Source organism: Asterias amurensis, chromosome 18 (genome assembly GCF_032118995.1).
Source record: "Asterias amurensis chromosome 18, ASM3211899v1".
Lineage (NCBI taxonomy): Eukaryota > Metazoa > Echinodermata > Asteroidea > Forcipulatida > Asteriidae > Asterias > Asterias amurensis.
The window spans coordinates 3,827,306-3,850,240 of record NC_092665.1 but is presented as its reverse complement, the minus strand read 5'-3'; the positions used below and the strand labels follow the sequence as shown (position 1 = coordinate 3,850,240).

The 22,935-nt window shown below is 34.8% G+C and overlaps 2 long non-coding RNA genes across 3 annotated transcripts; one reads left to right on the top strand and one right to left on the bottom strand.

The window, feature by feature from the left end:
* The first annotated feature begins 900 nt into the window (after positions 1-900).
* LOC139950918 (uncharacterized) lies at positions 901-4,841 on the top strand. 2 transcript variants are annotated; one of them, XR_011787715.1, is made up of 4 exons: positions 901-1,211; positions 2,110-2,299; positions 3,066-3,140; positions 4,703-4,841. It is a non-coding gene; the product is annotated as an uncharacterized lncRNA (long non-coding RNA). The 2 variants fall into 2 exon arrangements; XR_011787714.1 differs by having other exon boundaries at positions 901-1,215.
* Positions 4,842-6,340: 1,499 nt separating this feature from the next.
* LOC139950917 (uncharacterized) lies at positions 6,341-14,611 on the bottom strand. Its single transcript, XR_011787713.1, has 4 exons — positions 14,527-14,611; positions 13,139-13,250; positions 8,303-8,463; positions 6,341-6,447 (listed from the first exon to the last, which is right to left on the bottom strand). It is a non-coding gene; the product is annotated as an uncharacterized lncRNA (long non-coding RNA).
* Positions 14,612-22,935: the final 8,324 nt, after the last annotated feature.

Sequence of the window (22,935 nt, the reverse complement as noted above, 5' to 3'; positions counted from 1 at the left end):
TCTGTATTTTGTATATGAAAATCCATACTAACTGATCCCTTTTTGCAAGGGCACTCTCCAAAACTGAGCTTATGAGGGCGCACTTTAAAATGTTTTGAGTTTGTAGCTGCGGCTTATTATTCTGAGCAACTTGCACATTATTTGAGGCACTAAGACTTAGGTGTTTCCCGCCATCAGAAAACAGTGGTAGGCCCTTTTCGAAACCACGGCTTTGGATTCGGCTTCAGGTTTTGTCCTCTCATCTGAAGCCCTGAGCATGTACCCAATGTACATGTTATCTAAACAACTAGCCAATCATGGAGCCAAAAAGGGCAATTTTTTTAGGCAGCAGGTTGTGACTGATTTTTTCTTTTTACGTGGATCTTTAAATTTACCACATTTTTATGTGAAGTATCGTTTTTTTTTAAGATTCTGTTTGAAATTTGCTTTCACAACTGAATACCATACCCATAGGACTTAATAATTAATCATATCCCAATTTAATTTATCAACACTCTAAAGAATACATAAATAGCTTGAGGGATGTGTCAGGTTATTATTTCAAGAAAATAGAATTAGCTGTTACAAACAACTTAACAATAACAACCAAATGGACCGATGAAATACAACAAAATGGACCGATTGCAGAAAAAGACTCTCTCGAAGGCTCTTGCATGTTATTTTTTCTGATGCAATTTTATTTTTTCGGGGGGGGGGGGGGTCAGAGTGCCCCGCATACACTACCCGCACCACACGAGTGAACAGGGCAAGATTGATGATGATGATGATGGGGAATCCCCGCACTTAAGCCATTACTCACGCCGAATCAACAAAAATAAATAACTTTCTGTTTTTATAGAGTGCGCCCTCTTTAGTTCAATTGTAGTCAGTTATGACGTCATGTGTCTTGCTGAAAGGAGTGATGTTTACGTTTGGCAGTGATGACAGATGAGTAATTCAACAAAATGTATGTATTTAACATGATCGAAGGACTTCTTATTAAACGTGGCTGTTCATCAAAGTCTTGAGTATCCACCTAATGCTCAGAATCATGCCTTAGTTCCGTGGTGACTGGTTGTGGGCTGTTAGAAGGAAGTGAAAACTGATGTGGATTACTGTGTTTCTTCCGTGCACTTGCTCCTACTCAGAGCAGCAATGCATGCCGTTGACAGGACGTGCTGGCCGGCGGCAGCTTCATCGTTTCTACGCTTGGCTTCGTCAGTTCTTGTACAGTAAGTAAGTGCTCATAAACATCCATCATTTGTACGGTCTTTCGTGTAATGTCTATGGTACCAAGGTAGCTGTTTTAGTCTATAGGTCTATAGAAACAGTAAACCAAAATCAGCAATTGTACATTAATTTTGTTGTTTTTAATTCATCAAATAAAACTCCGCATTTTTAGTAAACAGATTGATTGACATTGCTCACATCATCACCATGTCTTTTTTAGAAAGTTATATTAGTACTAGAAGAAGAGCTTGATGTAAATACGGTGACAGATATTGGAAACAAACACAAAAACAGCTACAAAGTATGCATAGCGTACTAGGAATAGGACGGTCCAAGATGTCATGATGAGCAACAATCTATTGACCTCTATAGAGGGCGCTCTTGTCCAATGACATAAACAGACCTCTTGCATTGGCCGCCGGCTTCAATACTAAACAATGAAAGTAAACATGTACCCACTGCGCATGACTCTCACTCAGCCAATGATAGCTCTCCATTGATCTCAGCAGTGAGGGGAAAGTTATGGGCTTTTTGACGTCCTAATTAGTAAGGGCTGGGCTATGCAAGGGGTTCTATATAGGTCTATGAAGTTCCAGGTCGATGAAAAGTTTTAATTGTATCGTACTGTTAGTTGTAAAGGTTCGTTGAATAACATAGCACTCTGTGCACTATGCTCAAGTTCAGTACTCGGGTCTTGGACAAAGTGTTAAAATTCACTAACAATACACAAAGCATATGAAACTTGTCTAGTATTGTGCCAGTACTTTGGACTCAGATGGAGTCTGGCAAGCTGTAACAATGACATAAATGGTGAGCACAAAATGGGAGCTCTCTAATATTGACTGTAGTGTTTTTACTAATTTATTTACTTTATTCACTGTATGATTTCCTTTGTTGCAGATCAAACTATCCCCACCTTTCACCTCAAGAACTGGACTTCCGAGGGCGCTCCAGCTCATGGCGGTCAACTTTGTGTGCTGAGTGCATCATCTAAGATGGAATATCACTAGGAGAACTGCCTACTAACCAGTCAACCAGCACCTCTCCAACATGGATGCTTAGTTTCATCTCTGAGTTGTGACATTTAAAGGTATTTGGAGAAACATAAATATTTTTTAAGGTGGTTTGAGAAACTTTTTTTTTAAGGTATTTTGAGAAACAACATTTTCTGCTCAAGGTATTTTGAGCTCAAGGTATTTTTTTTTCCAGTGAAGTGTATACAATAGATATTTTTAATCCATGTTGTTTCCCCATAAACTACAAAAAAATATTTTGAAAGGAACAAAAAGTATTTCCTTTTCACCAGACCTTTTTTTATATGTACTTTGTTCAGCTTTTGTTCAGCTTTTGTTTTTTACAGTTTTTCTGTTTGTTATTGAAATACTTTTTTCAATTTTTGTTAAAAATTGTTTAAAGGTGTTTTTATAAACAGGATATTTTTGGTGGTATTCTGAGAAAAATAATTAATTTTTAAGGTTTTTTGTGAATTTTCGTTTTTTAAGGTATTGTGAGAAACATTGTTAAAAATGGTGTTTTGAAAGACATAATTTGTGTTAAGGTGTTTAGAGAAACATAATTTTCTTTAAGGTGTTTTGAGAAACGTAATTTCTGGTAAAGGTATTTTGATGAACACAATTTGCTTCCAGTCAAGTTTAAAAGTTCTTTTACCTTTTTTTTCTTATCAAACCTGTGTGAAGTTCTAAGGTTTTTTTTCCAAAACAATCTTCAAATCTAACTTTATACAAATCAAATAAAAATGTTTGCTGGCTTTCACTTGATAATATTGTTTTTCCTCTGTTGGTTTCTTCTACAATTTTATCTCTTTTGAATACAATTTATAACTTTTTTTTTACTAGTGTGCTGTTGTTCGTGGTCAAGGTCAATCAAGGGTCATGCTACAGTGTGAACATCTTCATTACATCTTAAACAGGGTGAGTAAACATGATATGCCAGTACACTTATCCTGATCATCATGGCTTGGCTGTGAGTTTGTTTAGGACAACCTTCCTTAAGTCAGGACCCTGTTCTATGACAGCTGTATCTTCACTTGAGGCACACATCTTTCTCATCCAATTTTTACTTTTTTTAATGCTGAAACCAATCACCTAAAATTCTCTGACTTTTCCCCAACTATTTATACCAAGGGTCATTGAACATAAATTTTATCAGGGGTAAACTTTTTCAAATAATTTTTTCCCTTGGATACAAATGTTTTGTTGTGATACATGTTATTTCAAAATTCCAATTTCTAACCTTAAAGGCAGTGGACACTATTGGTAATTACTCAAAACTATTTTTTTTTTTTGCATAAAACCTCACTTGGTAACGAGTAATAGGGAGAGGTTGATGGGTTAAAACATGGTAAGAAACGGCTCCCTCTGAAGTGACGTAGTTTTCGAGAAAGAAGTAATTTTCTGTGAATTTAATTTTGAGACCTCAGATTTAGAATTTGGGGTCTCGAAATCAAGCATCTGAAAGCACACAACTTCGTGTGACAAGGCGTTTTTCTTTTTCATTTTTATCTCGCAACTTCGACGACCAATTAAGCTCAAATTTTCACAGGTTTGTTATTTTATGCATATGTTGAGATACACCAAGTGAGAAGACTGGTCTTTGACAATTACCAATAGTGTCCACTGCCTTTGACCCGATTTCCAAATCTAATCAAAACCCCATTTGTTCAACACTTACCCTAACATTTTAAGAGATTGATGTGTAGTTTAAACAATTCTTTGCATAATTTTTGCATAATTTTTTGAACAGTGATTGCATCTAAGAAACAAAAATTTCCCAAGTTTCTTCTGGAACAATTTGAACAATTCTTGGAGAAACAATTTTTTTCTCTCTCTTGATTTTGTACACACATATGGACATTAAGCAGTTAATGGGTATGACAAACATAATTTTATTCTTCAAACACAACTCAATATTTATTGGGAATAAATATTTTGGTCAAATGCCAAATTTGCTTGCTTTAGTTTAAAATGTAAAAGATTTATTATTGAGAAATGGAATGTTTCTTGTGGCATATCATTTATTGCACAGTTTAACATACTTTTATGTACATACTTGCTTATGAGAAACTTGTCACAGATTGTTTAGAAACAATAAAATAAAATAAAATTGGGACAGTTTAGCCATTATTGATGGTGAATATAGTTTTACAAAAGGTTTCATTCAAAACAGGGCCATAAACATTGGCGGTTAGGGAAGCAAGTAATTCTGCATGTACAACTTGTAAGCGTATTTCAGTAAGTAGGGAATTTTGACTCCACATTACTAGACAATCTTTGCTTACACAGCTAGCACAGAAATTTGGGGCTTGCCCTGTAAGCAAATAATGGTGAAGCACAGAACTGGCAGTAAGCAGCGCCATGAAATTGGGCCCAGGAAAGTTTACTATAGCTCGATAGGATTAATACAGTGTGCTTTCTACATATCATTCATGACATATTATTGACGTAATTTTTGTGGTTTTCATTTTTGTGTACAGGTCAGACAGCCAATTCTTAAATGGGCTTGTGATGTTTGATTCCAACATTGCCATCTGCTTGTGATTCCTACATCGGGCAGCTACGTTTGGATTCCTACATGGACAGCAACATGGGGTTTCTTACATGGACATCAACATCTGATTCCTACATGGACAGCACTGTCAGAGTCCTTCGTGGACATTAACTTCTGATTTCTACATGGACAATAAGATTGTGTAATCTGATTTGTGCAAATTTTGTAGTAAAGAGAATCTTAGTCGGAAAAAAAACAATTTGAGATTTAAGGTTGTGTCACACTGGGGAATTTACAGGCAACCAGTTCCAGGCAATCTTTAAAAAGAAAATTCATTCGCATTTCAGTTATTATTACCTAGGGGATTGTGATTTACAAGAAAAATGTATATTTATGCTGCCAAAGTGTTCCTTGTGCCTGGTTGCCTCCAAGTTGCCTGTAAAATGTGCCCAGTGTGACATTACCTTAACTGTTATACCTTGAAGGCACTGGACACATTTGGTCATTTTCAAAGACCAGTATTCTCACTTGGTGTTTCCCAAAATATGCTTAAAATAACAAACCTGTGAAAATTTTTACTCAACTGTTCATCAAAGCTGCAAGAAATTAATGAAAGAAAAAAACACCCTTGATGCATGCACTAAGTTTATGTGCTTATAATAAAAGGCTTCAGGCCTGAAGTTTTTTAGTATTTGGGTGAGAAATAACCTCTTTCTCAAAAACTTCCTTATGCCATTGCTTGTTCGTAAAGTTTTATGCTAACAATTATTTTGAGTCATTACCAATAATGTCCAGTGCCTTTAAGGACGATAATCACAAATATCCAGTAATGACTGTTCTAAGCTTAATAGATAATTTAAACAAAATAATGGGCTCAAGGGTTTGAGAAGACAAGTTTTACCTACATGTATTTAGTTATCCATGTCAAACTTGCAATTATCAAATGACATTTTTTGTAGGACTTTGAAATGGTCACCACCTACCAATAAGCATTTTTAGTTTCAGTGTTGGCCTACTTATTCATGATCCATGTCATTAATATTGGCACAATTATTTCCACATCAGAGTAGTATTATTTATGTCAATAATTTAATGGTAAAAAGCTGATTATAGATATTAGCTGATTATAGATATTCTAGATTTAATCAAAAATGAATGATTAACGATAATTCATGTTGTAGCATTTTAAACTGTATTGAAATTATCCAAATAATTAAAATGGTACACTATGAATCTAAACATGTTTTTTTGTCTGATTGTCATTATTTTGTTGCCAAACCTGTATTTATTTGTTCAAAAGATTTATTTGACTTCACAAAATGAAACAAACATGTGCACATTAGGCAATCTTAGCTTATTAAATAAAATAAAAAATAAAATAAAAACGTATTAAATTTTATATTAAAAACAAAACAGACAACAAGTTTATGTTTCCATGTGGCCGAGTAGGCTATTGATTCGTAGTCTTGATTCAAGAATTTTTTTTGAGAGAGCGCGCCCTCTTGTGGCAATATTAATTGTTTTGGCACTATTAATTACATATTAATTAATATAGCCACAAGAGGGCGCTCTTTTTACGACTGAATCGCTACCCTGTATTTACGCGTATAATACATGTGTACATCAAATTTCGTTCTAATGTTTACCACATCGAAAAAATTTTTTCCAACCCGGAAGACGCCATAGCCTAGCGGATAAGGAGACGGCTTTGGAGGACTACACTGGAGACATCTGTGCGGGTTCGAGCCCCGGCCAGGACACTACCACCATGGAGACACCAGAGGAACGCCCACGGACCCCGGACCACGACGAGGAGGCAACAAGGCGGAGATACACCAGGGGGAGGCGTGGACCCGGAGAGAGAGAGAGGGGGAGAGGTGGACCGGGTAGGAAGGAAAGTGGAGGCGAGATTTTTTTTTTAATTAAATTTTATTTACTTTTTAATAAAAAAAAAAAAAAAAATGAAAATTAACGGTGAATGATTTTCTTAAAATCGCCTGAAACGTACGCTCGTTAATTTTTTTTATTTTCCATTAAAGAAAATCCAAAATTGTAAAAATTTGCAAAAATCACCACTAAATTTTTTTTTTTGGTAAATCATTTTCTTAAAATCGCCTGAAACGCATGCTCGTTAATTTTTATTCGAACTTTTTTTTTTTGCCAAAAACACTCTAAAAATAACTGAAAATTTCAAAACTTGACAGTTGAAACCCTCCAAAACACCCCTAAAACAGTATGGAATACACTCCAGAGTGCCCTATTAACATTCTACATGGTATACGAGTTCTGGTAACAAAAATTCTCACAGGAAAGTGTCTTTTTAAAGAAAAAATTGCTTATTATAACTCTAAGACGGCACTTAGCGTACATTGTACATGCTATAACTCTTATTTACATCAATTTAAATGCACAGAACAAGCGTTCATAACTTCTAACTTCTTATTTTCAAGTGTAACAGATAGTATGCTCCACTCAACTTTGAATTCAGAAGCTGTTTTATTTAATTAGCTTGTTAAAAAGGGCCTTTTTATACACAAGAATCTTGATAACATAAGCTATATTAAACAAGTGTGTGAAGAATTTAGTCTGGTACCTACATTCAGAATGGTGTTGTAATAGCACTAAGAGACGAGGCGCCAGACTTCAAACCTGTTGCTAAAAATTGTATGGAAGCTTAGAACGACCATCTGCATTGCCAAATTTCCAAGTTAAATACATTAAAGAAATCCAAAGAAATTATATAACTCTGTATTTTGGGTTCTCGTGGCTTTGCAGAATCTACTTTTTAAGATAAAATGGTGGAAAGATACAATACAGTACTTTATGTACTAAAGCATCTAACTTTGTGGAAATGCAGATGTTCACTCTAAGTTTCCATACATTATGATTATGGTTAAAACATAAGGCCCTGCTCGGTTCGTACAATGTTTTGCAGATAAATATCATCACGCATGATACAAATACATCATATTTACCCCATATACAACCAAACTAAGTATTTAAAACCTGTTTTAACTCTGTCTGACCTTTGTAAAAATTGTGTTAACTTTACATATACCCATACCATGCATGCATACTGCAACGAGGTTGCATGACTTTTCATTTCATTGCTTTGTATTCAGTAAAAAATGTTACCCTGTTGATTTCTGCATTTCGTTAACCTTGATTCAGGCCTGATGTTTCATTCTTGTAAGGGCAAGGCAGCTTTTGCTCAGTAAAACGAGTATGAGGGAAATTTAAATAAGTACCGGAACATTTTGGGCGCCAAGGCAATGACCAAGACCGTGTGCATGGAGGCAATTGCTGCGTAATTTGTCTCCGCAAAGTATCAGGCCTGATGAATCAAAGGAGTTATAAAATGTACATGACAATATTCAGCAATCACATAAGCAGTCATAGGACTTTACATGGTAAAGATCTGTTTACGCACCACACTTTGCTTTGAATTAAATTCATAGCTTTTGAAACAAATATCAACTTTGTATCAAGTTGTAAACAGTAAAGACTGATGTCTGATGTCTTTTAAATAAGAGTCCCTGTAAACAGATCTTTTTACAATAATTAAAACTCACTACATGAGACGTACCTTATCTTAGTATTGATATGAATCGTAAAGTTGAACTGAATTTAGCTTGAGACGGTGAGAAGATGGCGTATTTGAAGTCATGACGAGGCAGCATCTCACAGGCTCTCTTCAGTCAGGCGGGCGCATCTTTTATCCCAATGCTTGTCATCATCTTGAGTGTTCTATAAACAAAAATATTCAAAGGACAAAATGAATGCATGAATAACATGTCGTGCAAGAGGAATACAGTTGCTGCCCCTCGCCTATGGAATGAGCTCCATGCGGGTCTGCGAGAGGTGATCTCTTTGCCTGTGTTCAAAAGCCTCCTCAAGACATTTCTGTTTCCCCAACCAATCCTAGTTCGTTTGTTTTTCTTTTTGTCCTAGTCTCATGTAAAGCGCTCTGTTCTCCGTAGAGCGCTATATAAACGCTTTGTATTATTATTATTATATTGTATACAAGTAACTCAGTTCGTAGTAGGGGGCTGATGAATGGCGGTGGATCCAGATTGGTAGATAAGTGTTGTACATCTTATAAGGGGTGATCATAAGGGGATGGGTCTAGACTGACAGACAATTGGTGTGCATCTCTTCTCGCCTCATCAAGAACAAAACCTTATATGTATCCAATATACTGTGAAGCAACCACTGTCTAGTGGCCTCATCCACTGCCATCAGCCAAGGGATACCATTTGGTGGTACAGCATAAAACACTAAAGTACAAGGTATTAGCAACGGGTTGAGATACAAGAGGAAGTAATATTTGGGACGGGTCAAGAACAAAAGTGGAAACAGATTTGAAGTCGATCCCAGCCCCCTCCCCGCCCCCACTCTAGTACTGTGTGTATACCCCAGGCAATATGATCATAGGCAAATCATTGTACCCTGTTAGGCTAAATAAATTGTTGTTCATGATTTCATCATTTTGTGGGTGACAATTAGATCAGTTTTTAGATGTATGTACCCTGTAAACTAAACTGATGAGGTGCCTGGTTCATGATTATCAACATTTTCACAAGCGTACAAATTGTTTGCTGGAAGGCGGGGGTTTATGCCCGCCATAAACTTTCATTTTCTAAAAGTGTTTAACTATAAAATCTTATAAATGTAGTTCCATGACCGAATAGAGATGCAGTGTTTTTTGGTATTCCCTTTAAGAAACTCAGATGAGGTACAATCTATTTCTTATTAATAAGCAGTGCGGAATATAATTCTTTGTTTAAAGACATACTTTTTACATTTCTGGTTGATAGGCCTACAGTTTTGAAGGCGTAACATGTTGGGGGTGGGTCAATAGCGGACAAGGGGGTCTAGTTTTGGGTTGATACAGATTTGAAGTAAAGAAGGGGTAACATGGTGGGGGTTGGTCCTGAATGGCAGACAGGGGGTGCATGTGGGTTGGTGACAGATTTTAAATAGAAGGGGTAACAACATGTTGGGGTGGGTGCATAGGATTGATACAGATTTGAAGTAGAAGTGTGGTAATATGTTTGGGGGCGGGTCCTGAATGTCAGACAAGTGGAGTGCATAGGATTTATACAGATTTGAAGTAGAAGGGGGTAATACATTGGGGGCAGGTCCTGAATGGCAGACAAGTGGGGTGCATATTGGATTGATACAGATTTGAAGTAGAAGCTTGGGGGTAAAATGTTGGGGCGGGTCTGTTGGCAGACAAGGGGGGCATATTGGATTGATACATAGTTGAAGTAGAAAGGGTAATATGTTGGGGGCGGGTCCTGAATGTCAGACAAGTGGGGTGCATAGGATTGGTACAGATTTGAAGTAGAAGGGGTAATATGTTGGGGGCGGGTCCTGAATGGCAGACAAGGGGGTGCATATTGTATTGATACAGATTTGAAGTAGAAGGGGTAATATGTTGGGGGCGGGTCCTGAATGTCAGACAAGTGGGGTGCATAGGATTGATACAGATTTGAAGTAGAAGGGGTAATATGTTGGGGGCGGGTCCTGAATGTCAGACAAGTGGGGTGCATAGGATTGATACAGATTTAAAGTAAAAGGGGTAAAAAGGTGGGGGCGGGTCTTCAATGGCAGACAAGTGGGGTGCATATTGGATTGATACAAATTTGAAGTAGAAGGGGTAATATGTTGGGGGCGGGTCCTGAATGTCAGACAAGTGGGGTGCATAGGATTGATACAGATTTAAAGTAAAAGGGGTAAAAAGGTGGGGGCGGGTCTTCAATGGCAGACAAGTGGGGTGCATATTGGATTGATACAGATTTGAAGTAGAAGCTTGGGGGTAAAATGTTGGGGCGGGTCTGTTGGCAGACAAGGGGGGCATATTGGATTGATACAGATTTGAAGTAGAAAGGGTAACATGTTGGGGGCGGGGTCTGAATGTCAAACAAGGGGGTGCATATTGGATTGATACAGATTTGAAGTAGAAGCTTGGGGGTAAAATGTTTGGGGCGGGTCCTGTTGGCAGACAAGGGGGGGCATACTGTATTGATACAGGTTTGAAGTAGAAGGGGTGGGGGGGGGGCTAATCATCCTTACTCACAGCTAAGAGCTGAATTGTGAAGGACGCTTCTACAACGTGTTCGAGAAGCAGGCATGCAAGGGCGCATAAAGCTGCCAACCACATCAACCCATTATGACCACATGTTACAGAGCACAGCCAAGATCGAAAGTGTTTGATTTTTCCTGAGGGAGGAAAACCGGATAGTCTGGAAAACCCTCTCGGCACAGAAGAGAACCAACACAATACTCTACTCACATATGGCCCTGGCCGGGAATTGAACCGGGGTCACCTTGGTGAGAGGCGAGCGCTTTACGCACAAGCCAACCGTGCCACCCAAACACACCCTACATGTTGGGGTGGGTCCTGAATGGCAGACAAGTGGGGTGCATAGGATTAATACAGATTTGAAGTAGAAGGGGTAACATATTGGGGGTGGGTCCTGAATGGCAGAAGAGTGGGGTGCATAGGGTTTATACAGATTTGAAGTAAAAGGGGTAACATGTTGGGGGTGGGTCCTGAATGGCAGAAGAGTGGGGTGCATAGGATTGATACAGATTTGAAGTAAAAGGGGTAACATGTTGGGGGCGGGTCCTAAATGGCAGAAGAATGGGGTGCATAGGATTGATACAGATTTGAAGTAAAAGGGGTAACATGTTGGGGGTGGGTCCTGAATGGCAGAAGAGTGGGGTGCATAGGGTTTATACAGATTTGAAGTAAAAGGGGTAACATGTTGGGGGCGGGTCCTAAATGGCAGAAGAATGGGGTGCATAGGATTGATACAGATTTGAAGTAAAAGGGGTAACATGTTGGGGGCAGGTCCTAAATGGCAGAAGAGTGGGGTGCATAGGATTGATACAGATTTGAAGTAAAAGGGGTAACATATTGGGGGCGGGTCCTAAATGGCAGAAGAATGGGGTGCATAGGATTTATACAGATTTGAAGTAAAAACTATACCACTTTTTCTGGTCCCGCTGCTTCAATATTGTTTTTCATGTGGTTTTTTAAAATAAAGTTTCATCAAAAAACATATTTTTTAACATTCTCATTTTTGTAGCAGTTGTTTAATGAGTGTGAATTATCTAGATAGGAAGTTGACCTAGATGCCAGTTTCGTGAAACAAAATGCTATCTTGGATTAAAAAAGTGGCCTTCTTCTTTCTTGTAAAAATCCAAACTGAGAAACTGTTTTTTTTATTATGTAGGCCTAAGATACACATTGAAGTAGAAGGGGTAACATCATGGGGGCGGATCCTGAAGGCAGAAACGTGGGGTGCATATTTTGGATTGATACTTTAGATCGCCTAAAAACTAAACCACTTTTTTTTACACTTCTGCTTCATCAATGTTTTTAATTATATTTTAAATAAAGTTTCATCAGAAAACATCTGTTTTTTAACATTTAGCAGTTTTTAATGAGTAATGACACAGGGTTTTGACCTAGATGCCAGTTGGGTGAAAAAAATGCTATCTTTGATTAAAAAAGTGGCCTCCATCTTTCTTCTAGACAGACAAAACGAGAAACTTTTTGTTTAAGTATGTGGGCTTAAGATATACACATTGAAGTAGAAGGGGTATCATGTTGGGGGCAGATTCTGAAAGGTAGAAAAGTGGGGTACATATTTCCGTTTGATACTTTAGACAGCTTAAATACCCAACACTTTATTTTTTTTCACTGCTGCTTCAATAATGTTTTAAAGATTTATTTTATAAAGTTTCATCATGTTTGATTATTTTCACCTAAAAACTTATAGTCTTTCTTTGCAAATTTTAACTTTGATTTAAAAAGGGCCATCCTCCTTCTTTCTTGTAAAAAGCCCAGACAAGAAAGAGAAACTGTTTTTTTTTAGTTTGTAGGCCTGAAGTAGAGAATGGGTAAGATATTTGGGGTGGGGTTACAATGGCATGGTGGGGGGGATTTGGGATTGGTGCTTTTAAAGTAGAAGGGTATCATGTTTGGGACAGGTTGAGATGGCAAATAAAAAAGGGTGCATTATTGGATAAAATTACAGATTTGACTTGGTAGGGTACCATATTTTTTTTATATTTTTTTTTTTTGGGGGGGGGTTACAAAATAGCAAACAACTAATTGGGGATCTTGGGATGGTTGCATACTGTACACTAGGAGGGTAATGAAATGGGAAAGGGTCAACAGAATGGCAGAAAAGTGGATGGTTTGGGGGTACTAGAAGAGGTAAACAAACTGGGGAAGGGTCCAAAAGGACAAGACGGGGTTGCTATGTCAGGGGCGTGGCTTGAGATTGGCAGAATAGAGGGGCCAGGGCATGTTAGGAATAGGGGCTGGTTAGGGACAAATTAGATGATCAATTTCTAAATTCAGACAATTGGTGATGAGAGTGGAGTATACAATTTGAGAACTCACCATTATAATTTCAAGCGATGAAGTTCAAAGTTGATGAATGGTGAGACTGCTAGTCCTTGAATTTGACAAGTTCAACACCATGAGTTGAACTGTCCAGGGCAATGCGATCCATCTGGAGTGAAAAAAAAAGGAAGCAGAGAAAATAAAATACCATTCAATACAGAGTTTGCCTTTGTTTTCTTTCCCAAGTGGTAATTCTGTTTTCTAGTGGCTGGGGAGGGGGGGGGGAGGGCGGTGTAACCAACAGAAAGGTGATATTTAAATACTGCTTAAAGGGGTAAGGCTATTTTAATTTTATTTCGCATATTGCACTTCCATTAGAAAATCTTAAAGTCTATAACAAACATTTAAAGAGGCACCAAGGCAAACACCAAAGGCAACAGAGGTCTTGGCTTTTGTGTCGTTTGTGTAGAATTCTTTGTGATTTCCTGAAGTTTGTAAGCTAAGTTAGTTTGTCATCTTTTAGCTTCAGTCAGTCAGCTGAGTTGGGATTATCGGATGCAGCAAGGTAAATGCAAGGGTGACTTTGTTTGACAGCCAGCCACATTGACCCATTATGAACACATAGTGCAGCCAGAAATCGCAAGTGTTTGAGTTTTCCAGAGAGAGGAAAAACTCTCATGGCTTAGACTAGCGGAGAGAACATGCAACACCAACTCTCACGCAGTGAATCAAACCATGTAGGGTTCTTAAGGGCCAGTCACACTGCAGTGATAACGAAAGACTATAACGATCCTGTTAAAAATGCACACCTTTGATTGATTCAATAAGAATGTGCGTATTCTGCACGGAGAAATTCAACCAATAGAATGCGTTATCTTTGTGTGGTTATCGTTATCGTTTTTGTTATCGCTGCAGTGCGACGTGCCCTCTATTTCTCGATGGTCAAACCAAATAGCTCTTTAGCAAACACTAAAACAGGGTCCTTAGCTAGGTATCAGTATCACACATGGGCAACAGCAACAGTGATGGGGTGATCGAGGGACCTTCCCAAATTTATCACAAGAAAAGAATGTGGACCTGCCACGCTGCAAGCACACAAAACATCTTTTAATTTAGGATTTATAAGCTACACAAATTGTGATACTGTCAACATTCGTGATGCTTTTGCACCCAACTGCTTGCCCTGTCAGGACTGGAAGGGTAGTGTCAGTAGTAGTGATTGATGACCGTGTACTGCAAGCATGGCAATGGGCCGAGTGTACACAGTCAACGGTACCGGACGTACGTACGAACACTGGGCACTTTTTAGACATTTCACGTTACACAACAACCGATAACTTTGGTTGCCCAAAATTGCCCTATAAAGTTATTGATGCCAGCCAATTAACCAATCACTATTTCTTGACATAATCATGAACAAACTGAACATGAATATTCGTACTTACCGGCGTTTGCAGTGATAGCATTTTGAGTTTGAACACACGCATCTAGCAGACGACATTTTGACAGTGCACATCTTTCCTGTTTACAACAACTCCTTCTAATTGCGCATGCGCAAAAGCGCAATGTCAAGTCACGGCCACATACAAAAACAAAATTGTTAATCGTCCCCGCCTGACCGTTCAAAACGCCCCGACCCCATTTTTTTTATCATTAAAGAACAATCTTTTTAATGAACTTTCGGTCAATTTTTTCGGTGGTATTTTTTTCACAATTTATAGGTTTTTAAAGATGATCCTTCATGTTGGCAAAGCAAGAGCAATTCCTCAAAATATTTACTTGGGCTAGGCTACACTGCGCTTAAATTTTTCGAAAATGTTTACAGAAAAATAATGTCATCTAGGAGAAAAATAAAAGTTTGAGAAAACATTTGAAAACATCAAAAACGCACAAACCCTATGTTATAGTGTTTGTGCTGATTATTTTTTCCCTTCATATTAGGCCATGTCACGACACTGTAAAAAACACACACACACAAAAAAACATAAAAATAAAAACCGCCCTACCTCCCCATCCAACAAAAATAAACCGACGATCAACAATTTGTTTTTGTATTATGGCCTTTTCATACAGTGGAGTGTGGACGAGGGAAACGAAAACTTAGCTTTACTTAGGGGGTGGGAAATGTTTGTTTTATTTTGTAAAATTCAGCGATATGTTACCCCTCCCCCCCCCCCCCTCCAACCCCCGTAATGCTCTGTCTTTATGATTGGATCTCCCTTGCTAAGCAAATCGGAGCAAGATACCTGTCATAACTTACATTTGACATGCTATTGTGGATGGTAACCCTATTCTGTTAATCATAATTATTTTGTGCTAAATAAGCTACTTTTTGTGCTCAAGCAGCTCTATGAAAGTGGGCCCAAGCTTTAAAGAAACTGGACACTTTGGCAATATTGTCAAAGATCAGGGCCCAATTTCATGCTAAGCACAAACATTTGCTTAGCATGAATTTATTTTCCTTCATAAAAACATGATTACCGACCAAATTTTCATTTGTTGCTTATTGCTTGTTTCTGGTATTTAGCTGTTGTTTGCTTATCTATGAAACTCACGTGGAAATTTAGTTAATTTCCGTTCATATTAAGGCAAAATGTTCATGCTAAGCAAAGTTTTGTGCTTAGCAGCTCTATGAAATTGAGCCCTGTGTTCTCACATGGTGTATCTCGACATTTAATTATGCATATTTTAATAATATTAAAAAACTGTGAATATTGGGGTTCAAGAATAATGGAAGAACACCCTTGTCGCACAAGTTGTGTGCTTCATTTTGCCTCGAATTCAAGACCTCTTTAGTCAATCAAATACTTGGGGGCGAATTTACCTTTCTCAAAAAACTGGGTTACTTCAGAGGGAGCCGTTTCTCAAAATGATTTATATCAACAGCTTTCCGTTGCTCGTTACTAAATAAGTTTTTATGGTAATATTATTTTGAGTAATTAATTACTAAGTGTCCGGTGCCTTTAAGCAACTAATTAGCGTAACAGACGAAGCCCTCATTGGACAATTAATTGTTTTATTGTTTATCTAATAGAGTACTCCTATAATAAATTTGAATCCCGAGACACTTCTAATTTTTGACAGCTGCTAACCATTTATTACAAAGGCATGTTTTTTCCGTAAACACAAAGATAAATAAAATACAATCTATCTACTTGAATCTAAAATAAATTAAACATTGAGCACTTTTTTTGTGCAAAATTAAAACATTATATAATTTTCAATCTCATATAAAATTCAGGGGCGAGTCATACTGACAAAAAGTCTGACAGTGTTTGTTATAAATGCCAAGGAGGACCAAAATATACGCTAAGATGCAGATCATCTTGAGCACGACTTATTTTATTTGGACAAAAAAACAGCATTGCTTTATTGAATTACCAGGTAAAGTCTATAGAAAGTCTTACTTCACACGAAAGTCTGACATTATTTTCTTCCCGAGGTGTATATACAAGATTTTAAAAGCTGCATGGTTTCATTATAAGAACTGGTAGAAATTTATGCGTATTTTTGAGAATACGTAATAAAATTGGTCGAGGTGTAGCCTTGGTTCCAAGTCTGTGATCGTGCGGTTTATAGTTGTCCCGAGATAGCTGAAAGTTTCAGGTTCTATTTCTATGGTTTCAGCCAAACAGCGCCCTCTTGTGGATAAACCTCACGTCCGGCCGGATAGAGCATGTGATAGCAAATCTGCAGGGGGGTGCGTGGCTGATGTAGAGAAACAAACGCAGTCTCAGACTTGAAATCAAGGCTACTTGAGGTGTGACTCTAATCTTTCTTAAATTCAGTTCTTCTCAAAACCAATACTTCTCCAATAAATATGTATATCTCAAAACAAAACACAGCCCCATGCCCACTTCCTTCCCCATGTTTATTTATTTTGCATATCAATTTGGAATTTTTGAAAGGATGAGCCAGTTTTAAAATAAAGTATACAGTAATATTATTTAAAAACATGTTAATACAGTAATATTATTTAAAAACATGTTAAATGCAACAATTTTTCGAAATAATATATGACTTTCTCAAACAAAAAAGGTAGTCTACCTTAATGCAATGTATAAGTTAGATTTGCTGTATAGCGCTTTATAACAATACTCTCATCATTATGTACATAATTGTTTAAATCAGCCTGGTGGGATATCATGAGGCAGGGCAAGTACAACATAACAAACTCCAAGAAGACATAATTCTATACAAAAGTCCCACATTTGCATCTTGCAGTCGGGGGAGAATTTGAGCAACAATCAGGGAGATCTTTAATTATTCAATGGGGAAAAGGGGTAAAGGTTTCCATAATCAGGGAGATTGTCAAAAATGTGTTTATCAGAACATGGAAAGATGGCTTTATTTTCAGAGAGCTTCCTACAGAATCAGGAGAGAGTTAGACGCTATGCAACTGTCTATAATAACCTTAGACTGATAGTTGGAATAAGATGCTATGCCCGACACCGATGCCAAACAAGGCTGGTCAGTGGTGTTGCCATCAAAACAATCAATCGTGTTTAAAACAAAATAATGACAAAATTTTACATTTTCTGTAAAGATTCATGAGCTGAAATATCTCTTGATATGATTTGTTTCCAAAAATTCAACAAATTTTTGAACATTAAAATGTGTAACATTTCTACAACCGATGACTTTCTGTTTTTGATTTGCATTCATGGCTTTCCATTATAGTTTTCCAACCTCGTTTGGCAAAAACTAGTTTTCCAACCTCGTTTGGCAAAAACTAAGGCTGTGACGTTGCAAATTGCATTAATAAGGTCTAATAGGCCAATACTGAGTATGCTACTCGGGTCAGAGTGAGTCTCCATGACTACGGTAAAGATCCAACTCGAATGCCAGTTCCTCGATGTACTTGTCCACTAGCATCCTAGAAACAAAACGAGAGAAGACAGATTGAGTTTATTTACTAACAAAATGTTACAACAAGGGCAATTAAGTAAGCATTAGACAAATTAAGCGAGCAAGTGTAACAAAATACACAGATATTGACAAAACAGGGAGGCCCCCATACAGCTCAGCTGGTTTAGAGCGTCAGTACGTAAATCCAAAGGTGATTCAAATCCCGCTCTTTTAATTTTCTTTGTTCAACCCCTAATCATTTCAAAATGTACCCAATCAGATTCCCCTGTGGTGTTTAAGTTGATAAACTTGCACCCCACCCCCGCCCGAACAAAGATAAAGGGACAACTTGCATTTGTATCAAGACATACTGTTATTAAATACTAGGGTAGGTGGCCTTAGTTTTAGATCCAAACCGGACCTTCTTAAAGAAGTACAAACAAACACATATTATACATTTTTTTTATAGAAACAAGAGGGGAGCAGGATTAAGGGAAGGGATCAAGAAAAAGCAGAGAAAGTACAGCCAATCATAGTTTCTATTTTAGAAAAATATCGGTGGCTATGTAGGACAAAGGATGGTCAGTATGAAACCTCCAAAAAGTTAAACAAATTGTATAAAAACCTGCAAAAATTAAAAAGTTATTTACAAACCTGTAGAGAAAACAAAAATTAATAAGTTATTTACAAATCTGTAGAAAACAAAAATCAAGAGTTATTTACAGACCTGTAGATAAAAAAAATCAATAAGTTGTTTACAAACCTGTAGAGAAAACCAAAATTTATAAGTTATTTACAAACCTGTAGAGAAAAAGAAAATCAATAAGTTATTTACAAACCTGTAGAGAAAACAAAAATTAATAAGTTATTTACAAACCTGCAGAGAAAACAAAAATTAATAAGTAATTAAAAAACCTGTAGAGAAAACAAAAATTTTTAGGTTATTTACAAACCTGTAGATAAAAGTAAAATTTATAAGTTATTTACAAACCTGTAGAGAAAACAAAAATTTATAAGTTATTTACAAACCTGTAGAGAAAAAGAAAATCAATAAGTTATTTACAAACCTGTAGAGAAAACAAAAATCAATAGGTTATTTACAAACCTGTAGAGAAAACAAAAATCAATAAGTTATTTACAAACCTGTTGAGAAAACAAAAAATAATAAGTTATTTACAAACCTGTAGAGAAAACCAAAATTTATAAGTTATTTACAAACCTGTAGAGAAAACAAAAATTAATAAGCTATTTACAAACCTGTAGATAAAAAGAAAAACAATAGGTTATTTACAAACCTGTAGATAAAAAGAAAATCAATAAGTTATTTACAAACCTGTAGATAAAAAGAAAATCAATAAGTTATTTACAAACCTGTAGAGAAAACAAAAATCAATAGGTTATTTACAAACCTGTAGAGAAAATGAAAATTAATAAGTTATTTACAAACCTGTAGAAAATACAAAAATTAATAAGTTATTTACAAACCTGTAGATAAAAAGAAAATCAATAAGTTATTTACAAACCTGTAGATAAAGAGAAAAACAATAGGTTATTTACAAACCTGTAGATAAAAAGAAAATCAATAAGTTATTTACAAACCTGTAGATAAAAAGAAAATCAATAAGTTATTTACAAACCTGTAGAGAAAACAAAAATCAATAGGTTATTTACAAACCTGTAGAGAAATGTAAAATTTATAAGTTATTTACAAACCTGTAGATAAAGCAAAAATCAGTAAGTTATTTACAAACCTGTAGAGAAAAAAATTAAATAAGTAATTTACAAACCTGTAGAGAAAACAAAAATCAATAAGTTATTTACAAACCTGTAGAGAAAAAGAAAATCAATAAGTTATTTACAAACCTGTAGAGAAAACAAAAAATTAATAGGTTATTTACAAACCTGTAGAGAAAAAAAATTAATAAGTTATTAAAAAACCTGTAGAGAAAACAAAAACTTATAGGTTATTTACAAACCTGTAGAGAAAACAAAAATGTTTAGGTTATTTACAAACCTGTAGATAAAAAGAAAATCAATAAGTTATTTACAAACCTGTAGAGAAAAAGAAAATCAATAAGTTATTTACAAACCTGTAGAGAAAATGAAAATCAATAAGTTATTTACAAACCTGTAGAGAAAACAAAAATTAATAGGTTATTTACAAACCTGTAGATAAAAAGAAAATCAATAAGTTATTTACAAACCTATAGAGAAAACAAAAATCAATAAGTTATTTACAAACCTGTAGAAAATACAAAAATTAATAAGTTATTTACAAACCTGTAGAGAAAACAAAAATCAATAAGTTATTTACAAACCTGTTGAGAAAACAAAAATTAATAAGTTATTTACAAACCTATAGATAAAAAGAAAATCAATAAGTTATTTACAAACCTGTAGATACAAAGAAAATCAATAAGTTATTTACAAACCTGTAGAGAAAACAAAAATCAATAGGTTATTTACAAACCTGTAGAGAAAACAAAAATCAATAGGTTATTTACAAACCTGTAGATAAAGAGAAAAACAATAGGTTATTTACAAACCTGTAGATAAAAAGAAAATCAATAAGTTATTTACAAACCTGTAGATAAAAAGAAAATCAATAAGTTATTTACAAACCTGTAGAGAAAACAAAAAATTAATAGGTTATTTACAAACCTGTAGAGAAAAAAAATTAATAAGTTATTAAAAAACCTGTAGAGAAAACAAAAACTTATAGGTTATTTACAAACCTGTAGAGAAAACAAAAATGTTTAGGTTATTTACAAACCTGTAGATAAAAAGAAAATCAATAAGTTATTTACAAACCTGTAGAGAAAAAGAAAATCAATAAGTTATTTACAAACCTGTAGAGAAAATGAAAATCAATAAGTTATTTACAAACCTGTAGAGAAAACAAAAATTAATAGGTTATTTACAAACCTGTAGATAAAAAGAAAATCAATAAGTTATTTACAAACCTATAGAGAAAAGAAAAATTTATAAGTTATTTACAAACCTTTAGATAAAAAGAAAATCAATAAGTTATTTACAAACCTGTAGAGAAAACAAAAATCAATAGGTTATTTACAAACCTGTAGAGAAAACGAAAATTAATAAGTTATTTACAAACCTGTAGAAAATACAAAAATTAATAAGTTATTTACAAACCTGTAGAGAAAACAAAAATCAATAAGTTATTTACAAACCTGTTGAGAAAACAAAAATTAATAAGTTATTTACAAACCTGTAGATAAAAAGAAAATCAATAAGTTATTTACAAACCTGTAGATACAAAGAAAATCAATAAGTTATTTACAAACCTGTAGAGAAAACAAAAATTAATAAGTTATTTACAAACCTGTAGAGAAAACAAAAATCAATAAGTTATTTACAAACCTGTAGAAAATACAAAAATTAATAAGTTATTTACAAACCTGTAGAGAAAACAAAAATCAATAAGTTATTTACAAACCTGTTGAGAAAACAAAAATTAATAAGTTATTTACAAACCTATAGATAAAAAGAAAATCAATAAGTTATTTACAAACCTGTAGATACAAAGAAAATCAATAAGTTATTTACAAACCTGTAGAGAAAACAAAAATCAATAGGTTATTTACAAACCTGTAGAGAAAACAAAAATCAATAGGTTATTTACAAACCTGTAGATAAAGAGAAAAACAATAGGTTATTTACAAACCTGTAGATAAAAAGAAAATCAATAAGTTATTTACAAACCTGTAGAGAAAAAGAAAATCAATAAGTTATTTACAAACCTGTAGAGAAAACAAAAATTAATAAGTTATTTACAAACCTGTAGATAAAAAGAAAATCAATAAGTTATTTACAAACCTGTAGAGAAAACAAAAACTTATAAGAGTAAACTAACCTGTAGAGAAAAGTAAAATTTATAAGTTATTTACAAACCTGTAGATAAAACAAAAATCAATAAGTTATTTACAAACCTGTAGAGAAAAAAATTTGATAAGTAATTTACAAACCTGTAGAGAAAACAAATATCAATAAGTTATTTACAAACCTGTAGAGAAAAAGAAAATCAATAAGTTATTTACAAACCTGTAGAGAAAACAAAAATTAATAGGTTATTTACAAACCTGTAGAGAAAAAGAAATATTAATAAGTTATTTACAAACCTGTAGATAAAGAGAAAAACAATAAGTTATTTACAAACCTGTAGAGAAAACAAAAATGTATAGGTTATTTACAAACCTGTAGATAAAAAGAAAATCAATAAGTTATTTACAAACCTGTAGATAAAGAGAAAATCAATAAGTTATTTACAAACCTGTAGAGAAAAAAAACCAATAAGTTATTTACAAACCTGTAGAAAAAAACAAAAATTAATAAGTTATTTAAAAACCTGTAGAGAAAACAGAAATTTATAGGTTATTTACAAACCTGTAGAGAAAAAGAAAATCAATAAGTTATTTACAAACCTGTAGAGAAAACAAAAATCAATAAGTTATTTACAAACCTGTAGATAAAAAAAATTAATAAGTTATTTACAAACCTGTAGATAAAGAGAAAAACAATAGGTTATTTACAAACCTGTAGATAAAAAGAAAGTCAATAAGTTATTTACAAACCTGTAGAGAAAACAAAAATGTATAGGTTATTTACAAACCTGTAGATAAAAAGAAAACCAATAAGTTATTTACAAACCTGTAGAGAAAACAAAAGTCAATAAGTTATTTACAAACCTGAAGAGAAAACAAAAATTAATTAGTTATTTACAAACCTGTAGAGAAAACAGAAATAATATGTTATTTACAAACCTGTAGAGAAAAAGAAAATCAATAAGTTATTTACAAACCTGTAGGAGAAAACAAAAATTAATAAGTTATTTACAAACCTGTAGAAAAAAATTAATAAGTTATTTACAAACCTGTAGAGAAAACAAAAATTAATAAGTTTAGAGGTGATCCAACGCGAAGACTTCGATTCTTAAACTTAATTGCTGAATATTTTGACGGAACTTTGTGGCAGTGATCATAAAAGGA